Source organism: Ptychodera flava, chromosome 3 (genome assembly GCF_041260155.1).
Source record: "Ptychodera flava strain L36383 chromosome 3, AS_Pfla_20210202, whole genome shotgun sequence".
NCBI lineage: Eukaryota > Metazoa > Hemichordata > Enteropneusta > Ptychoderidae > Ptychodera > Ptychodera flava.
In genome coordinates, this window is record NC_091930.1 from 21,838,020 (window position 1) to 21,858,120 (window position 20,101).

A 20,101-nucleotide genomic window follows, 5' to 3' on the forward strand; every position below is an offset into this window, starting at 1 on the left:
AATCCCCAATATATCCATATATCTGTTATCAATCATGTCAAGCAACAGTACAATAAAGAAATCTCTTGTAGTAGTGTGTCTGATTCGTGATCTCATAATCATCAAACTTATAGTGCATCGCAAAAACTAACATCACATTAACATTCTTCCGTTTTCCGTAATGTTTGCAGCTAAATGAAAAAAAAACAAACAAACAAACCCCCCCAAAAACAAAGATTTTGTCAAATCTAAAATGATATCTTAAAATAGGCAGTTTGCCAGCAGCAGACCACCCTTTGGGGAAAAAAGATTCATTACCCGCTTGCGAAATAACAAATGGTATGGCACCACCATCAAGTTTATATCAGAATCGGTCAATTTATCTTTGGACTTATCAAAAGCTCGGCACTCAGTCTTGAACTATACTACTTGGGATTTTTTTTCTATCGCCTGGATTTAATATTTCGATTGGCCTCGTACGCAACCTAGCAAACAGGGCAGGACGGTTGTATCTACTAAAGTCAAAGTCCTAAACCAACCTTTGTTATCAAAAGGTGGTTCGATGACCAAGTTAGGTACATGTAGTTATACTTGAGCCCTTTTTTTCAGACAGTATGTTTATTTCTACAGATTAGTAAACTTATTGAGATTAACATCGGTGTATAAGACTACAATAATGGATAGATGTAAAAAGAGACACCATCATACATGCAAACCAATGAAGACATTGACGTTACTCGCCTACCTGTCTGGTTGCGCTGTAGTACCTCTGCTGTGTTGGTCGCCATTGCCACTCAACAGTTGTGCGGGTACGCCGACTCCGGGGTCGGACGTACTCGGTCCTGCTTCTGAATTTGCCATGACTAATCTCGGGTGAACATCCGCGACAGATCACAATCTGAACAGCGAAAGAGCCTGATGTTACTTCAGAGCGATTTCTAGATTTCAACGCAAAGAATCTAGAAAATACTCGGCACATAAATATGTGTACAACCTTGTTGTCGTTTTGGGAAAGAACCTGTGACAGTGGTAGTTAATTATTAACTCCATCTGGTTAGTTAATTGTAAGACAATTTAAATCATAGTCATGATGGATTGAGGCGGCGTAGACTCAGAAACCATAGAACTGGTATAGAGACAGATTTTACACATTTCAAACTTTTCAAGAGACATCAGAATTAAGTGTTACTTAAACTCACGAAAGTGTAAAATGTTGGAACGAAAGAAATTCAGCAAGTCTATGTATATTTTGTCAATAATTGATTCGCGCTTTATTCCCGAACACAACATCATGGAATGCATGCTGGATTTTCTTTCCTACACACATTTTTACAATCATATATAACCTTGATAGAAGATAACAGTTAAAGTTATTAGTCTGTGCTACTTATATGTTATAATGGTATTTGATTTGATTAATACTTGCCTCATCGTAAGGCAATCTACGAATCATAAGTACTTGTCACAGTTGACAGGCTTATGAAACAGTGTTTTCTTTTGGCCCGGTCCTCGCCATGCGTAAAGATAAAGCTTATTCACAATTTCACAGGAAAAGTCTTATTTGTCAATGGTTATTCACTATTGCTTGAAAGGAAACCGGAAAGTTAATTTAGTCAAGGCAATAATTAACAACTGTTTTGACACTGAACAAGCAACAAGTTATTTTAGTTAATCGTCAAGGTCACGGTCAGTGTGAGTCAAGCAGATAGCGTCATCGTAAATAAGGGTGTAGTAACCGGCGCATTTGGTGCTTTAATCCTTCAATGACACAGTCAACCACAAGTCGATCCCTCCAAGTGTACAGTGGTTAGGTTATTGACTATTTACAATAATGAGTTATATCACATGTAAACACACGGTACGATGCAAACCACCGCAACTGTACAGAACGACGTCGTAATGCTTTCTAAAACTCAGATATAGTGATCATCCTTAATTTTATTACAATTTCCCGATTTGAGGAATTTCAGTATTCTTATCAGTTTGCGTGTTATATTGTTGATTAGGGTGTCAAATGGGCATTGCTGTTGATATTATCAAACGTAATATTTGTTGATATTTCCACTGCAAGTGCGAATATGAAGCACGAGCAAAACCTGAATATGACAGCAAATGCATCAACCCTGTCGAAAATGAGGTCAGACCACGCATAGGCAACAATACAAAATTGAAAAACAAGATTAGATGCATATGTCTCCGGCAGAAGTTTTCGTTTCATTTTCCTTTCTGTTCTAGGAAGTGAATGTATTGACCTTATTCAGTGAAAAATTGTATATGTTGCCCTTTTTTGTTATCTCCGTCGAAATCTGACGGCAAACTAGTTATGATCAACAATAAAAATTTGGTATGTTAGTAAGTTATCAAATCTATGATAAAATATGCGCAAAAAGTTGCTCTTAAAACACCATTTCCAAGATCAAAACGGACGCGTTTGAAACATTGAATATCTTCTGCGGTAACCCAGGTTTTCCAAACAGTTAGAAAATTAGTAAGTTAGAATTATGTAATCCTCACCACACCAAATTTCAACCAACACTTCTGGTACTGAATGAAAGAATAAAAATAACTGTATTCATGATATGACATTTGGAGAAATCACAGCGACAAAAGCGTATTCAAACAAATGGTTTTTTTACCATATTAAGTGTAGTATTTTAAATACGCCGGACATTGAAATTTTGATACACATTTGCAATAGATACATATCTGCATCAAACTTCATCACGGGTTATGAATGTTTGTAACCTTCAAATTTGGTACTGATGATTATCCTTATGTCAATATAGTGAGCCACTTGATAAGCCGGCACTTGAATATTAATCAGTTAGGCTCTTGAATATTAATCAGCAATCAGTAATTAATAACAAAAAAACTGTGAAGTACATTGTTACACAAACAATTACTCTCCATGTGTAGTCAATTATTGACCAATTGAATTATCAGGCGGGTATTAATATTTGCTTTCAGATGCTGGAAATCTTACTGTCTGCTTGAAGTACTTGAACTTGAAGGTCATTGAAAGGTCGCTTTTCTAGCTGAAGTTATCATACCGTGTCCTGCTGTGAAATCTTTTTATAGCAAATCAGTGATCAGAAGATTGGAAAGTCAACAACGACCTACATTCAGTCACAGCGGGTGCCCATAAATATTCAGTGTCTCTGTTACAACTACAAATTTATATACGCTAAGTAAAAACTGATACTGGTGATGTGATACTTCTGATGTTTTTCTTGAGAAATACTTAAATGTAAACGTACTACAGACTATCGTCATTTTGTAGTCTGGATGAAAATACAATTTGTGACTGTGCAGAGCATTGTTCATGGAGCATCAACGAAAATTATCAGTAATAATTCATTAAGTTTGCAGAGAGTTTGTTATGAAATATTTTCAAGAAAGCTTAAAAATTTACAAAATCGTTGAAGAATTCACTCGGTAGTTCATCGAACGACAAATCTATGATCGATCGACCCACTATTAGCTCCCCGGCTAAACGTTTACTTACACCATCATGGAGTCTCACTTGTACCTCCTTGCACAGACAAACATTTTGTGGTCCTTGTTTAACCACGGTGCTGACCGTAGTTTTATTGGTTTTCTTCTCTTCTCGGCGGTTTTCTTTTCCTAGTTGTTGTTTTTCATATCAGTTACCGTTCTAACCCTATTTTCTTTCACAATTGATCTGTAGGTGTCCGCTCCCCTAAATCTGCTGCTACCGTCCATTCAGGCAATGTGACAGCGCTGGACAAATGTTTGGGTGTCTCGAAACTGCCCTAAATACAAAGCGCGCTAGTGTCCAATAATGAGAACAAGCGGAGATCTTGAAACTTTTCGCGCATGCTCGTTTTACCTTTGGTCGAAGTCCAACGCTCAGTGTTATCGGGCAGCTGAGTGCTCAAATACTTCGCCATCGATAATCAGCTGATGACAGAGCCAGTGTAGTCTTTGAAAGACAAGGCTATGGCAGAGTATTTCTCCGAAAGTCATTTTCTTCACCGACAATCATCGTTCCAATCGATGAAAATATTAATATTCGTATTTTTTCATTCTTGTCGTAATTTGTGAACGTTACGAGCGACAGCGAGAGCACAGTTTAAATGTTCCACTGGTATTAGGTAATTATTTCATAAAAGTTACATTTACGTTGCTTCCCATGACATCTCTAGGCCTGGAAATTTAATAAATTGGTCACTGCCCGATATCACTTATCACTCGAATTACATCAGCATTTATGTGCGCTTCATCAGACTGTCGAATTCGTTTCATATTCATCAGTTATCTTGTGTCTAAAATGAGGGTCAGACTAATGTAACATGGAAAGAGGCCTACTCAGTGTATAATTCACTGACTGGTAAATCGTTCAGGCAGTTAAATTCAAGCATTATTCGACAGTGCTATGTTGAAATTTTATTGGGATATTTTTTAATCTATATAAGTACTTGATATCAACTGTGACGATCGCCAAGACTAATGATGTCACCAGAAATGAAACTGAGGAAGCTGAGTTTGTGTTTGGAGTAAAAACATGTCGCCAACGAAATCCCGACATTATTTTAGTAGCTCTGGGTTAGAGTGGGAACAAAGCCACTGCCGTTAGAGGTGTAAACAGTGAATGGTTTTCAACTGACTCCATCTACATTCTCTGGCAAAGGAGTGCTCTTGTTGAACTGTGAACAATAAGACTTTTCAACCTATCATGCCAACGTTACTCAGCCCAGGTCACTCATTGACCGTATGTCATCGGTTCCTCAGGCTATCAGTTAAAGGTTGCACAGCGCCGGCTTCATAAAATGCTTGGGTTGCCATGGACAAAATCACGCCACGTTCTTCGTGGTACTCACACAATCGATAAAATAACAAATATCAATTCGAGCAGTCATATGGCCAAAAAATTTTGTTTCTCTTCCAAGCAAAATTTCAAAGATGATGCTGTGCTGCGGTTTTCTTTTTTTCCCTTTTTTTCTGAGGGTGTCAAGAAGGTACCAAGAAGCAAAAAAGAATCCTTATTTTCTTTTCATCTGTTTAACGTTCATATTACAAGTGTTCACAGTTCAGAATCCAGTGTTTGTAATCAGTCCTTACAAGCGTTCACTGTTCAAAATTCAGTGTTTGTAATCAGTCATGCTTGTGTTCACTGTGTTTTACAAAGTACACAGTGAAATGAAGATATTTTCCCTCGTTTTTCAAACTCGATGGTAATTAATTACGTACAAAACGTTACACTGTTCGAGTATGTTGAACAGCTTTTGTGACACGGTCACAAGTTCTTCTCCATTTAATGGCTTCATCAAGTGCTTGTGGCTCTGTGGGATTTTATACCCTTGAAAATCTGTCAAATTGTTCTGGCACTGTCTGCAGAAACGATCATTCAATTTCTGACGATGGGGATCAACTATCCAGAGACAGTCTCTCAAAATAGTAACAAAGTGTTCACCCAAAAATTCATGCTCGTTTGTCGAGCCTGTACCGAGATCGTTACGCCATCTGATGATAGTGTGTCTCAGTTCAAACCGTCTGTTCGGGCGATCCAAATTACTAAACTTTGGCCACACTTTTCGATGTCTTTCAACCATCAATACGGAAAATGCATTCTTGACAGGTTCCGATGGATCTTTTTAGCATTGCCAGGAATCAAGGCAAATTTTACATACTTCCCGAATTCAGCGCAAACCTCGAGTTTGGAATTCAAAGGAAATACCATTTGCTGCGCTCGAAACAGACGCTTCTACCATAGGGAACCAAGACATCTGGTTGTTGTTGTTTGTTGTTGTTGTTGTTGTTGTTGTTGTTATTGTTGTTGTTGTTGTTGTTGATGATGTTGGCCAATATAATGTATCGAAGATAACTGTTGTGTTTCAAACGTAATGCAGATGTTATGAGAAACGCTACAAGGACACTATCATTCTTTGACCAGATGTAACTTTATGCCAACGTACACTCTTCAGAGAGCCAAAATTTGAATGGTGACCCCCAATTTCTAGTCTTGATTTTGAAAGAGAGTGATTGAATAGTCTGAATAGTCTACTACCAAGACAGAAAAAAGGACAAAGGGAATAAATAGCGAGGATTTTTTTTTAATTTATTATAATGCATATTCAGATGTGTGACGTTTCCATATAGCGCAGGCACTTTCGAAAGTATTGTGAACACAGAGTTGATTACAGTGGTGGCTATAATAGTTAATTAACAATGACATCTGTCCAATGTGAATTGTTTCTACTGGCGTTGCAATCAGGACCTAAATGTAATTCGACGACACACTCGGTGGGCACAGTACGTTTTGAATGTCTTAGTACTCTGTAGTGCTCGTTGCATTCCAACTGAGCAATGCGTTGCTGTGAATAAAAACTGACTCACGAAATGCGATCATTTATAGTATGGCGCCGGTTTGGCGGAAATTGTCCCAAACCCAACTGCCGACTGAATGCAGGTGTTTAAATTCCTCCGTATCCCAGTGTCTATACTGATAACGTGTCAACAGACTGGTGACCTCAGAGAAGGTCATCTGGGGCATGCCATGATAAAGCAGAACTTACACAGTGTAAATTGATAATGGTAAACATTCGGCATTTATCGATCGCCGTCTCATTGATAAATCTAATTGCCACACCGATGAGTAATTCAAACCTGTTAAACCACAAAACACTTACTATCTGATGAGCAAAAGACTGACCTTTTGATACTTCCACCCCTTCTATGAACGAAATTTCCCAAGCTCCCAAATAAAAAATAAATATGACAGCCCGCCTACTCGTTCGCTACCAATGGACGTGTAAGGTAAAGTTTGCAACCGCCCACTTCAGTTTTTTAAAGAACAAAAATACTAACACCATTCACGAACACATTTACAACGTAGTACAACCACTGATGTATCGTATGAGCAAAGTAAGCTCATTGGGTCTTAACAAAATGTGTCATACTTATTAACAAAAGAATGGGAATGTCGTGTGTTGTAAAATCAAATATTTTGCGAATCATTGGGATCAAGACGACTGCACTTCAGGGTGACCAAATTCTTTGATAAATCCTCGACTATTGCTTACCTTGTAGACCGTGAGTGAAAGATAACTATAAGTCTGTTGTGATACTTACTATTTTATTGTCGATTTAGCTTGGAGAATAAAGCGAATTCCACGAGTATCTTTATGGACGTGCTTCGTATAGTGTGTGCGTAAGTGTGTGCGTATCAAGTGAACGAACGGTATTAATAGAGCGGTTTTCCAGTTGAGACGGTACAAAACAACGAAAGAATTCGTCGCTTTTGGTGGTTTATGATGAGAAAGAGTATACATAATTAATTTTAAATATATCGAGAAAACACAGCATATTCTGACGACTTATGAAGATGAAGTTGATTCAACTCGTCTCATCCTCGGGGGTATTTCTTCCTCTCACTCTGTTGTGTGATATGATAGTATATTCTGACACTATCTGTTGAACTTCTTAAAATACTTACAATAAAAGCGATTGATTTTAAAGTTTTGGATAAAAAGAAGGATTAAGATAAAGAAATCATTGAAAGCACCGAGAATCAACTGAGTATAAAAAGAAACAAAAACTTGAAAGTTCTTCGACGTCCACAAGACATATGCGGTGACCGTTGTTTAATAATCCTTGGGCCATTGTTGGCCTTCAAGATATAACGTAGAAACATGGCCGAGAAATATGTCAACTTTAAAAGCTTCGACTCGATATCCCCCATTTCCTCTTCATTTCTTGACACCATTTCTTGGTTTGTCGCATCCAATTGCTGAAACATTATACGTAGCAAGTCATTATTGAGCTTTAAGTATACCTCCACTTCTATGATCTGTTTGTTTCATCTCACTAAGTCGAATTGAATGAAAACAGCTGTGACTGCAAGTATTGTTGATGAATACGTTTGTGAAAATAAAAAAAATAAATACTCAAAGAGGAAAGAACAAAAGGCTTCAAAGTTGTTGTTTTCATTGCAAGCAACATAAGTGTCTTATTTCAATCGTTGTAGGAGTCTCGTCTAATTTATCGTCTGGTGAGGGCGCTGTTCCGCGGTGCGCTCGACAAGCTCAGCTGGGCGTCCGGCCGGCGTCCATGGTATGAAAGCGGAATCGATTGATTTCGAGATGAGATGTTATATCAGTTATCATAACTTTACGTGACTGAGTACAGCTATAGGAAAAGCATCATCACGTGCACATCCGTGCAGTTTTTTTTAACGTTTCACGTCCCGGATCGATGCCTACATTTGGATGAGCACGTCCAATGGTTTCTACTCCGGAATGAAAAGGACGCGATGTAGGGTTTGTGTTTGTAGGCGATCTAGTGGTTGAAATATCTTATTATTTTTCCATATGTGACTATGGCAGGAAAATATCGTATGCTTGTAAAGTGACTTGGTCGAAATGTAAAGTCTTTACGATCAGAATGTCCTAAAACGTGATCCTCAGCAACTCCGAAATGTTAAAAGTCTCAGACCCATGCCTTAACATTCATACGCAGAACAATATTTTCGATTTCCTACTTTTAATAGGGAACCCATAAACTCTAAGATATAATTACCAGCTGCATATATAGGATGTAGCACAACTAGGAAAAAAAAATAATCAAGTGGATGAACAGACAGACATACAGCAAGGACGGCAAACGGACAGATTAAAGACTTTTCATAGAAACAATCGCGGGACAATTAACACATGAATTTCCAGTCACGCCATGCGTAAGTGCTGTGTGGTTTTAGGAGTTTTTTAAGCGCGGAAGGCGAGAGGCTTTGTTCAGTAAAATCATTGAATTTCTAGCGACAGTAAAGACCAAAAACGACATAAATAGTTGAAAGTAGACTGCAAACACCATGATGATCAACGCCATGTCTACGAAGGGCAAAGTCTCTGTCCTGTGCCCTTTATTTTCTTAAATCTGCATACATTAATCATTTCTGCCAGCAGATACACATGCAAATGAACAATTGACCACCCTACGCAAAAAAAAAACTAATGAGAATAAATCACACGAATTCACAGATAACATTTTGAAATTAGAATGAATCTAGGTAGGCTGTACAATCCATAGTTATATGACGTATGGGTTCAAAAATATAGCAACCCAGTTTCTTAATAGCGCTGATCGCAAGTGACGTCATTTTCTCTCATTAATATGCATAAATAATATTGGTACGCATTTTCCGCATAAACGACGAAAATAAAACTTGCTAGTTTTACAATAGGTACTAATTGTCACACTGATTCATACGAATTTATGGCTAAGACTATAGCTGCAACAACAGCCGCACATACAACAACAAAATTTGTCCGCCTGAATTTGGACAGTGGTGTCAGATGTATCGCGTGCAGCTATATATTTAGTAACAAACCTGAAATCGCGATCAACGCTATTAAGATCCAGAGATGGTTATTATATACCCTAATGTGTAAAACTATGGAGAAATTGTAGCGGCGTGGATAATTATAACCAAGTTAGGGAGTCTCAGCGGTAGCCATACTAATCTCTACAATATGTAACATTTTACACCCACTTATTTTGTGTTGCGCGTTGTCCAAAATATACAATTTCTGTCATCTTTACATACAATACTTCGAACCAAATACATTTAGATAAATGTAGAATTCACCAGCTCCATCATCGATCCTCGATTCCGTGAACACTTGCAAACATAGCCCTTGCTCTAGAATCGATGATTCAAATAGTAAGCCAGAGCCAACGGCTGTCAGCTATTGTAGACACGATTGTAAAGTTTTTAGCAGTTTACTAGTCTGTAATATCTAATACAAGTGAAAGGAAAGTGCGATCTCTAGCTAAATAGCTGCTATCAAATTCAGAGATGTTCGTCACTTTTATCGAGACCGTTGGTCGCGCGCATGACTCAGAAAGAAGTCCTGTCTTGGAATATTTAAATTTGCCTGCAGCAGAGATTGGTGGGGTTGCGCTGAGATTCTCAGGCTTGGTTCGAATTATATATATCCAAGCCGCACTGCTGCCACACCACGCTTCAATCTCTGTGTGTTGAGATTAAGGCAGTCTGTGTCCAAATCTGGGAATCGCGTTTGTTTGTAACCTACCTTCATTCTTATTCCAACGTTGCAAACATTCCATTCTACACAACATCCCCCTCCCACGAGGTGAGAAAAGCGTCTTCTTGTTCTAGCTGATCGTTGTAGCAACAGCGAAGCCGCACATGTGACAATGATTGATATTTCGAAATTCTGGTGGAATGCAAAGTATACTAAGAGCGAAATTCTTAATCTCTGTTTTGGGGGGAATTTTGAACACCAGAAATTAAACTGGAAGAATCTAATCCAATCGAGTGCGATCAGGCTATGCTACATTCAGCAAAACCGTCAGCCAAGTCAGCTGTCACTTATCTTCAAGTACACCATGATTTCATCGCGAACTTTAACCTAAGGCATAATATTTAATTTAGTTGAACATTTGTTTTTTATAATGGGGTTTGCTGTCTGTCCAGTGTAAGTTACTATATTTTACATCACTTAGTCGTTCTTCTTATCCCTCCATTTCCGTCAAATTCTTTGTTGGTCAGGCACCATGCTGTGCGTATTCTGCAGGCAAACACATTGCATTATGCACGTATATCAATCCGCAAGGGGGTGAGGCCATCTCTTTTCTGAAACATTGACACAAATAGCGAGGAAATTTTGATATTGTACGCACCTGTATCTCCTGAAGCTATGCTGAATATTATTTTCAAAATCTATTCATCATTCAACAATGTATACGATAAAACCTTTACGACCCTGATACAGGTTCTGCGGACTTCTACTGTATGGCGTACGGCCCATGCACGCTCGGGCCCTCCCTTCGTAAAACCGAAAAAAGCCATTATTCATCGTGATGTCGAAAGGTTTTTCTCGTCGATTAAAAAGTTACTTGTCCCATTTCGCATACTTTGCGCAAATGACAAACGATTACGACAAATATAATTAATTCACTTCAAAGGCCTCGATATTTAGTAAACTAACATTGCATGCCAGAACTCGGCATGGGATATCGGATATGTCAACTTTGGTAGCGAGTTGGTATTTGCCTACGTAGCAATCGATTAAGCCGTCTACAAACAGTGACCAAGGCAATACCGTTATGCAAACCCATTGATTTCTACCGCCCATACACAGAGTTGACAAGAGACTCGTGTAAAACTAATATCCGAAATGCTGATTCTCTGTTATTTTCATTCATCGACACGTGAATCTTGTGACTTCTGAAACAATTTTACAAAACTTACAAATATATCGCACAAGGGACAATAACCTGTCCCTGAATATGCTTAGCGTCAACTCTTATGTTTTTAGACTGGACTATTGCCAATTATGGTGCCTTTTTTGCCTTTGGTTTTGCTAACCCTAGAACATAAAATTAAAGCGAGCGCTGACAAAGCCGCGTGTCTTCTGCGCCGGCACTGACTTATGGCTAAAGTCATAACGTCATGTTCCCCACGGCACTCGCAGATCATACTATCTTTGTTCAGAGCAGCTATGCCACGTAAGCACGGCAATGATGATGCGAGCCTACAGTGACGAAAAGGGTAGAGGGACTGTTGACAGTTTATATTTTCACTCTATTATAAATAAAATTAGATTTTCAAAGGTCCACACCTTTACAACGTTTAAAACTCAACGCGATTGTGAGTTTAGAGTAAATACTTGTCTTCACGATAAAGGAATATGACAGAAACAGTCATTTAAAATTCTTTAAGAATTACGAAAACAGTAAACCTTGCTCAATGAAATGGAATCTTTTCATCATTTTTTCGTTTGTTAGAGTAAGTTGTTCTTTTGGGTGGGAAGTAATATTGTGCAATGTTTGATAGCACGTAATATCAGTTCCTGAATTTTCATTTTACACGAACAAATCGTCTGGAAATAACGCATCTGACAGAAAAAATAAATAAACCTTGCTTTAAATGTAATTACAGACTGAGAAACTGTATGGGCGAGTTTTATATCCGTATTCATCGGAATAAGATTAATTACTAGTCAGAGAATTTGATCATTTTTTTAAAGAAACAGTTCATGTCAGCAAGTTTAGTCGCTGCTGGATGCTTTGGAAAATACCATATAAGTGGCACGTTATTCAGTCGTTGACAAGGCATTTGTGCAAGGGCTGATCTCTGTATTCGTTGGTATCAAGGTAGGTTGCGGTCTTCGATCATTTTTCTTTTTCTCCCACACTGAATTTTCTTCACATTGACGAAATGTTCTGCTGGCTAACAGAATATAGTTCCCGAGGCCACCTGAAACCCAGCTTAGCAATGTATTCATTACTTTGGTTAAGTTTGTGTTTGTTGTTTGATAGTTTTATATGTGCGAGTGCTTTACGACTCCATGATGACTAGTTGCCGTACATCGTTAGTTAGAATTCGATGGCGAACTATGTATTTACTGGAGTTCCCTGAAAGAGAGCAGCGGCTGCGCAGTCAGGCTGTGAATTATCACTTTCGACAGTTGTTTGAAATAGCAATGCTGATCAGCTTACGGATTGTTTCCGAGGCTAACGCCGGTGTTGTTGAAACAGTTCATGAAGCGCGTATGGTGAAGTGTGAAATCAATGCCTAGGCTGAAAACCAGAAAACCAGACACCATTTGGCAGCGTTTGACGTTTCGTATTATGAAAGTTAAACAAACATTCAAAGAAAGAACCGTAACACTTATTGTTAAATTTCGTCGTCAGAATCAGAATCAGTCTCAAGACTTACTCACCATGGACGTCCAGCGATGTTTCCGAAGCAGCTTGCTGATGCTATTGCTTGCTGCAGCAATCTGTACAGCCCAGGTAACGTTGGGATCCATGAATCATTGCAGTTTTACGATTCTAGTTCTCCTTTCATTTCTTATTCTTTGTTTACAAAATTGGACAAACACCTGTCTCTTAACTGTTAATTGAATACAACGAATTAATGTTTAGTCAGTACCGATCAACGAGGTTTAACAAATTTGAAATTCTTAAAGCTTCACTGGTCATGACAAACGAAATCAACGTATTGCAAAACCAAGATTTATGTTTTGAATTATTATATACTTTTCCTGCAAATTTTGATAAATTAAATGAAAGACATCTTTCACATTTTGTAGAAATACCCAGTGACCGTTCAACACGGTGAAGAGATACGAAGGTTTGGTTGAAGTCAACGTCGACAAAGGCGAAGAAATCTATCGGACCGGATACACCATTCCTGAAGACGGTGCTAAGCCGAAGACCGGTTCGGAGGCGCCTTACATTGTCCGGGACGTGAACAAGGCAAGTGTATTTTGGAATACACTGCGTTATTATTATTTTATGTTTATTTTATTAATTATTATTAGTGTTGTTATTGTTGTTAAACCATCATCATAGTCATAATCGTTATCGTCGTCGTCGTCGTTGTTGTTGTTGAGATAGTCTTCGTCCATCGAATTTGTCTCAATCGTTATGATCTATAATGGAAAGTTCATTTAGTACTGCCGATAAATCACAAGATACTGTTTGCTTGACAATTAATATTGATCCTCTTATAAATCAATATACGTCAATGCAGTGTTCGAAAGCACTGATACATAACTGATTACAACTTATATCGATATCCGTCACCTCTCACAGAAAATTGATGCAATTGTTGACGAACACAAGGGTGTTTGTTACCTGTCTGCATACGATGCCAACGAAGAAGTCAGTCCGGTGGATTTGAAAAAAAGATATGGAAGGGTTCAAGGTAAGTTTCACTGGAAGACGCAAGCAAAAAGTTGTCCATAAAACTTTGCGCACCTGATACAGCAGAATATATTGACTATTTACAATGTCGACAGTGCTGATTCTTGCTTAGAGTATTGCTTTTCATGTAAATAACCTTTCCCTCAAAGAAGTTAGCCATTGGTGCGTGTTAGAGCCCCAATTAAGCGATTCCATATCTGACCTTATTCCCTCCCGGCATATTTTTATCATTTTCGGATGACATATCGCTTTCTGACAAGATATATTTATTATGCGAATCACCCCTACATAAATCGACATTGAGGGTGGTTAATTGATTCTTGAATTGTATAGCTGTAGATCAGACCCCAGGTCCACAGCCATCATTTTGCGTTACAGTCATTGCAGATGAAAATAAAATGTTGATTCAGAAATAGAAAAGCGCGAAACTACGATAAATTTCAGATTTCAAATGCACATCGTGCTCTCTTTCGTCGTGCTAGAGCAATCGGATTATTGCCACTGGTTTCATTCCTAGCAGTAGTGAAACAGAATTGCAGTAAAAAAGGCGTACTTTTTTGCACCAGGGCGATTCTATCCCATCTCTTCTTGTCTGTGTTACATATTTTACCTGATCATGAGCTGTCTTTGTCCGATTGTACTCTGGGGATGAAATGTCTATCTTGTGGCAAAATTATCTATCTCTGCTAAACGCTTTCCTTCATGTCTGCAGGAAGAGAAGTCAGACCAGGGAACCATAGTCGATAAGCAGGAAATAGAAGTCAAGGAACCGCCGATAAAAGATGTCGCCGCAATATCACCCCTGATCGAGTCTCACTGCTTCGACAAGCTATCCTATTGGACAATTGTAACCGAGGAAAGCAAAACGTGTGACGGTGTTCCGTGCGAGGAGGAGCAATCAAATTTAGAGAAACGTGGTAGTATGTACAATTATCAAGTTGGTGTAAGGTGTTCTGTGTATAATCATTCCATTCCAAGCGAAGCCAGTTATACTGTTTACTTGACCACTTTAATTTTTGTTAGTGTCTCATCGCAATCTGTCTGCCTTACCACAGTTGTTTGAAACAAGACCCATCTGTAAGTTTGCGTTATCTGTCGTTAAGTTGCTAGCTTTGTAATTGCTGTTGGAGGGGGGGGGGCGGGCCACGTGGACAGAGGGGAAAAATGTATTTTCATGATAATCTTACACTCACATAATGAACACGGTGTTAGATTCAGACGAAAGTTACAGATTTCACTAGTTACGCGAGAGGAAAAATTGCAGACTTTTGTACATGTACCTGTCATTTTATTTTAAACTTTGTAATTTTTTCTCAACCTCTCATCGGGTAACGTTAGTGGTAATGCTACGACAACATAGATTAGCTCTCACTTGATTGTTTGATAGATCGCTTATTGATCAAGAGAAATGGCGCTACTCATATTTTCGTTGATGATCATGACGAGGACGACGATGATGATGATGATTATGATCTTTGAGGTGGCAGTGGTATGATGATGATTGATTTAGTGACGATTTTCAATGTTGCCATAGTTTTGCATATTAATCCCGATGCCTTTTCTTCGTTTTTTTTTTCATTTTCAGTTAAAATATGTCTGAGCTGGACTTTTAGGTGGGACTTTAAATGGCAGTGGCGATGCAGTACAGCTTGTGTGCGGGTTCGAATCAGAGTAAAGGTCCATGTGTGCGCCAGGTTTGTTAAGGCTATTGTCTGGGCTATTTTAAAACACTAACCGTGTAGTACCTTGTTTTCAGATTTTGTCATCTTTTTGTTGCAGTAGATGGTAAAATGCAGTGCAGGGGGAAAACCGGATATTCGGTTGGCATGGCGACAATTTCAGGGTTAAAAATATGAGGAAATTTGTGGCAAAGATATCTATTGAACGAAAAGTCATACAAAACCGAATTTTTTCTGTAGCATTCAGATGTATATGTATTACAATATGAACCTAAATCTATGACTGTATAAGATGTCAATATAAATTAAATCATAGTCATCTCGGTAAGATTGAAATATTAATAAATTTCACAACTTTCAGTCAAGTTTCTACTATGACATGATTGGATGACCTGTTTTTTGAGGTTTATTTTGTAAAGTATTTAATTTCACATATGTAGCTGATTTTCATTTCATTCCAACCATTCTTTCAAGAGTTATTACTGCCACAAGAAACGAATGCAGTACAAAACACAATTGTTAGGAGTATTGGATTGAAATGTTTACAACATAAAGGTGATACTCATACTTCATGCAAAGTTTACGACCTCAAAATAGGGTATTCGACAAGTTTAAATTGTCAGTTAGAATTCTATTTACAAAAGCCTGGTTGTAATTGCTTTCTAAGTGAAAAATGAACTGTTAATTATCAAAAAAACATTGATTTTATAATCAGCATGATAATGAAATTCATGTGAGATTCTTTATCTTGTTATGTATATGGACACCATAACGTCTAATATGGTTTGTTTTCTGGTTTAATTGCTATACCTGAATGAAAATCTTCATATGCCTTACAGTATATTACGTAATATCCACACAAAATATAAAACAGAATCATTTGTTGCAAATTTCTTCCCGATTACTCATTGATCTGGCTTTTTTAGACTGCAATTAGTCTCAAACTCACAATTTCCACAACGCCATATTTTTACCTCTGAAAAAGCTGCTTCAATAAGCAAGCAAATGGTCACTACTTCATACATGATGCCATAACTCAACAAAGTTTTTAGGCAACCAAAAATAGCGATTTACCTGTTTTGAATATATAATTAGACTAAATAAAATTTGACCAGGAATCAGTGAGAAAAAAACGCGATTTTTCTCGATTTTAGTTAATATTTTTTGAAGAATGATATAGCTTATTTGAAAGTATACATGTCGAGGGTGACAATGAAGGAAAAAAATAAAATTTGATTTTTTGAGCATTTTGACCGACATTAGCCCAGACGATGGCCTTAATCCGATGGACCGCCATCCGAAGAAGATCTCGCGAGTAACATTGCATGACGCGCATAGTGTGTGCATGCATTTATATTTAATGCTGAATGCTTTCCACGAAAGAAATAAATAATATTAATTGGAATTATTATTTTCGTCGAATTATTTGTCAGAAAGTCATTGTAACAAACCTTTCTGACGTCGTCTTCCCTTCTCTTCTCTCTCTGTCTGTCCGTCTGCCATGACTGTTCTCTCTGACTCTGTCTCTCTCTGTCTCTATCTTTGTCTCTCATGTTCTCATGTTTGATTCATTACCCATTACTTGATCCAACATACGGTTGATCTGATGAATTTAACGTTGCTAGATGCCAATGAGAATCAGTCATGATATTAAAAGGATAGACATGCCACGTGGTACTAAAGCGCCATATTGGGAACAGTTGATTCGATTCAAAAGAGAAAACGTCAAAAATGATGTACATTTGTCATTTCGTCTTGTTTTTGTTTTATTCTGTTGCACCTCAAACAGCTTTGATTCACTGCGTGCCGCCCACGTGCGTTGTTGTAGTGTAAAATGTGCCCCGTGTCTTTGCGTCTCTTTATTGTTTACCGGCATTGCTGTCTGATCACGTTCATCATATTCTAAACGACCTTAAATAGCTACTGTAACTGATTACTTTAATATCGTCCTTCCTAGTCTCATAAGATACAAATGTGAATTGCTTCACACTCGACTCGAAGAAACGATAAACATCGTCATTGGTTCTACCTGACGAATACATGGCAGTGTGGAGAATATTCTTGTTTGTTCAGCAATCCGAGATAATTTTATGCTTGAAACGGTCAAAGCTGATGAACGGGCTTAATGAATGGTGTGTTGGCCATGTTAAAAATTTTGTTTGCGATATCAGATGCATACATCATCATCCTATCAGAATGATGGAACGGAACTCTGTAGTATCATTCCATGGATGATACTTTTCTCTTTCTCTCCGTCCCTCAATGTGTTTCTTGTATGAGCCTGTGGGAATTTTTAAGTCTCAGTGGTAAAAGGTGACGATTTATCGTATCGCAGACGAACTGTTGCTCAAGTTCTCACCATGTGCTGGTGAAAACCAGAATTCCTTATCACGTAAAAGTGAGAAGGACAGCAAAGTGTCATTATGATGAGAAAGTGACACTTTCTCATCCCAGTCACGCAGTTCTTGTCTGAAGTGTATGTTACTCTGCAATATTTTGATTTTATACAGCTTCTCTTTCTTGTGTTTCTTGTTATTAAAATATATATTAAATTCTCTCTCTCTCTCTCTCTCTCTCTCTCTCTCTCTCTCTCTCTCTCTCTCTCTCTCTCTCTCTCTCTCTCTCTCTCTCTCTCTCTCTCTCTCTCTCTCTCTCTCTCTCTCTCTCTCTCTGTTTATCATTATTAAGCACTTTGAGATAAGTGGCCTTTGCATTGCATACGATGCACTTGAGAAAGTAAAGGTGAACGCAGAGTTTATTACAGTTTATTACATAGACAAAACCGTTCGGTAAAATCCCAGAGTGGAACAATAACCGAGCTCATAGATGTTACAATATTTCTGACTGTGACCCCGCCACACGTTGTAGAGATCATGGTGCACTCACGCCAGTACACGTACTATCACACATCGCACGCATTCTTATCTTAAACTGCGTGGAAGTCAACGTCTAATATGAATCGTTTCCTCCAGCCTTGGATTAATGCCCTAATACGACGACGTGTTCGGCGGGTCAAGTACGTATTTAACTCTGAAATTTTCTTCTCAGAATGTTTAAGTACTCCTGCGGTCCATTGACGCCCAACAGAGCAACGTTGTGCGTGAAAACTTGCTTACGAACCTTTATCGCTATATGTTTATCTATGGCATCGATTTGGCGCGAAATTGTCGCCAACCAACTGCCCATTGAATTCAGGTGTTTAAATTCTCCCGTATCCCAGTATCCGTACTGATAACGTGTCAACGTACAGGCAGGTGACCTGAAAAGGTCAACTGATGTATGACACAACACAGCTGAACTCATACGGTGTAAAATGAGTAAACATTAAACATTTGTCAGTCGCCTCTTATTGGTGGATCAGCTGGCCGTGTCGATTAGTAACGAAACCCCTGAAAACACCAAGCACTTACTGTCTGCTAAGCAACAAGCATGAAATCTTGATATTTTCCCCGCCCCATTTGACCAAAATGATCACTTCCAACCAGTTTGCTGCACTCGAATAAGTCAAACACGATCACCGCTTACAAATAAACAATACTCTAACGGACACCATCTGAGTCGGGTACAACTGAGCGAACGATATATTTTATGTCTATCAATAATCACTATGTTTTAACGACTCATTGCTCATTTGGCGTACTTATTATTCAGAGAATAGAGATGTCGCGTATTGTAAAACCGAGTACCTTTTGTAGATGATCTTGGTCAGTGTCATTATGAACCTGTTTCTCAATAGATAAACTACCCTAGTAATATCTTTTCAAAAGCGTATACCTATCAAGTGAACAAAAGAAATTAGTAGATTAGTTTATCTATTCTAATTTATACAAAACATCAAAAGAATGCAGTACCAGTGGTGGTTTATTATAACATATTATACCACTCCAGGTCATGTGACCTATTGTTCTTGCCATCCATTTATCCCTGAAAACACGACTGACACCTATTGTTCTTATGCAAAATAAGTAATCAGTCATACTTTTATTCATATGTAAATAAGTAATCACCACACTTTAATGAAAGAAAATCATTATCATATCAATAAAAGTGTAGTGATTACTTATTTAAATATGAAAAAAAGTATGACTGATTACTAATTTGCAAGAGAATAATAGGTCAAGTCGAGATGTCTAAAGCATTCACACATTCAATAACAAAATGAAGACAATTTCTTCAACTGATATGTTATAGCATCACATTTTATAATTCAATTTTAACTTTCTTTGGACCATGCTCAATGTAAGCAACATAATTTGTTGATGAAGACTGTCCATCTTTAGATTCGGCGTCTTCTTGGGTTGGACCAATCTTGTCTATTTTGTTACATTGTTTCGTCATAACTTGAGAAACTGGTTTACTTACAGATTCCTCTTGATTTAACACTAGATGGAGGTGGTAGTAATATATTCGACACATGCTTTTGTTGTGCAGTAGACATACATTTGAGGAGCGTAAAGCGTCATCTGATCTGTGACCTGTTTGTTCTTTGATAAGCTGCTCATCGGATCCCTGATGGTACAGAGAATTAACAAACACAAGACATATGTGACAAATATCATGGAAATAAGTGCAGCCTTTTTGTAACGTTTGTGGAATAGTCGAAAGAAATTCTGTGATACTGCCGCACACACAACAAATTGTTTTGGTCAATGAATTTAATTTTATAACTTTACAGAATTCGTTTTGTGTATAAATATTTTAGTAAAAGAATAAATTACCTTGCCAGAATATCCAGTGTGCTGGCAGTC

The 20,101-nt window shown here is 38.0% G+C and overlaps 1 protein-coding gene and 1 long non-coding RNA gene across 2 annotated transcripts in view; one reads left to right on the top strand and one right to left on the bottom strand.

The window, feature by feature from the left end:
- Positions 1-20,101, bottom strand: part of LOC139128334 (titin homolog) — a 115,306-nt gene that overhangs the window by 42,251 nt on the left and 52,954 nt on the right. The gene's annotated exons all lie outside the window — the stretch shown is intronic.
- LOC139125465 (uncharacterized) lies at positions 12,662-13,639 on the top strand. Its single transcript, XR_011550232.1, has 3 exons — positions 12,662-12,759; positions 13,059-13,224; positions 13,564-13,639. It is a non-coding gene; the product is annotated as an uncharacterized lncRNA (long non-coding RNA).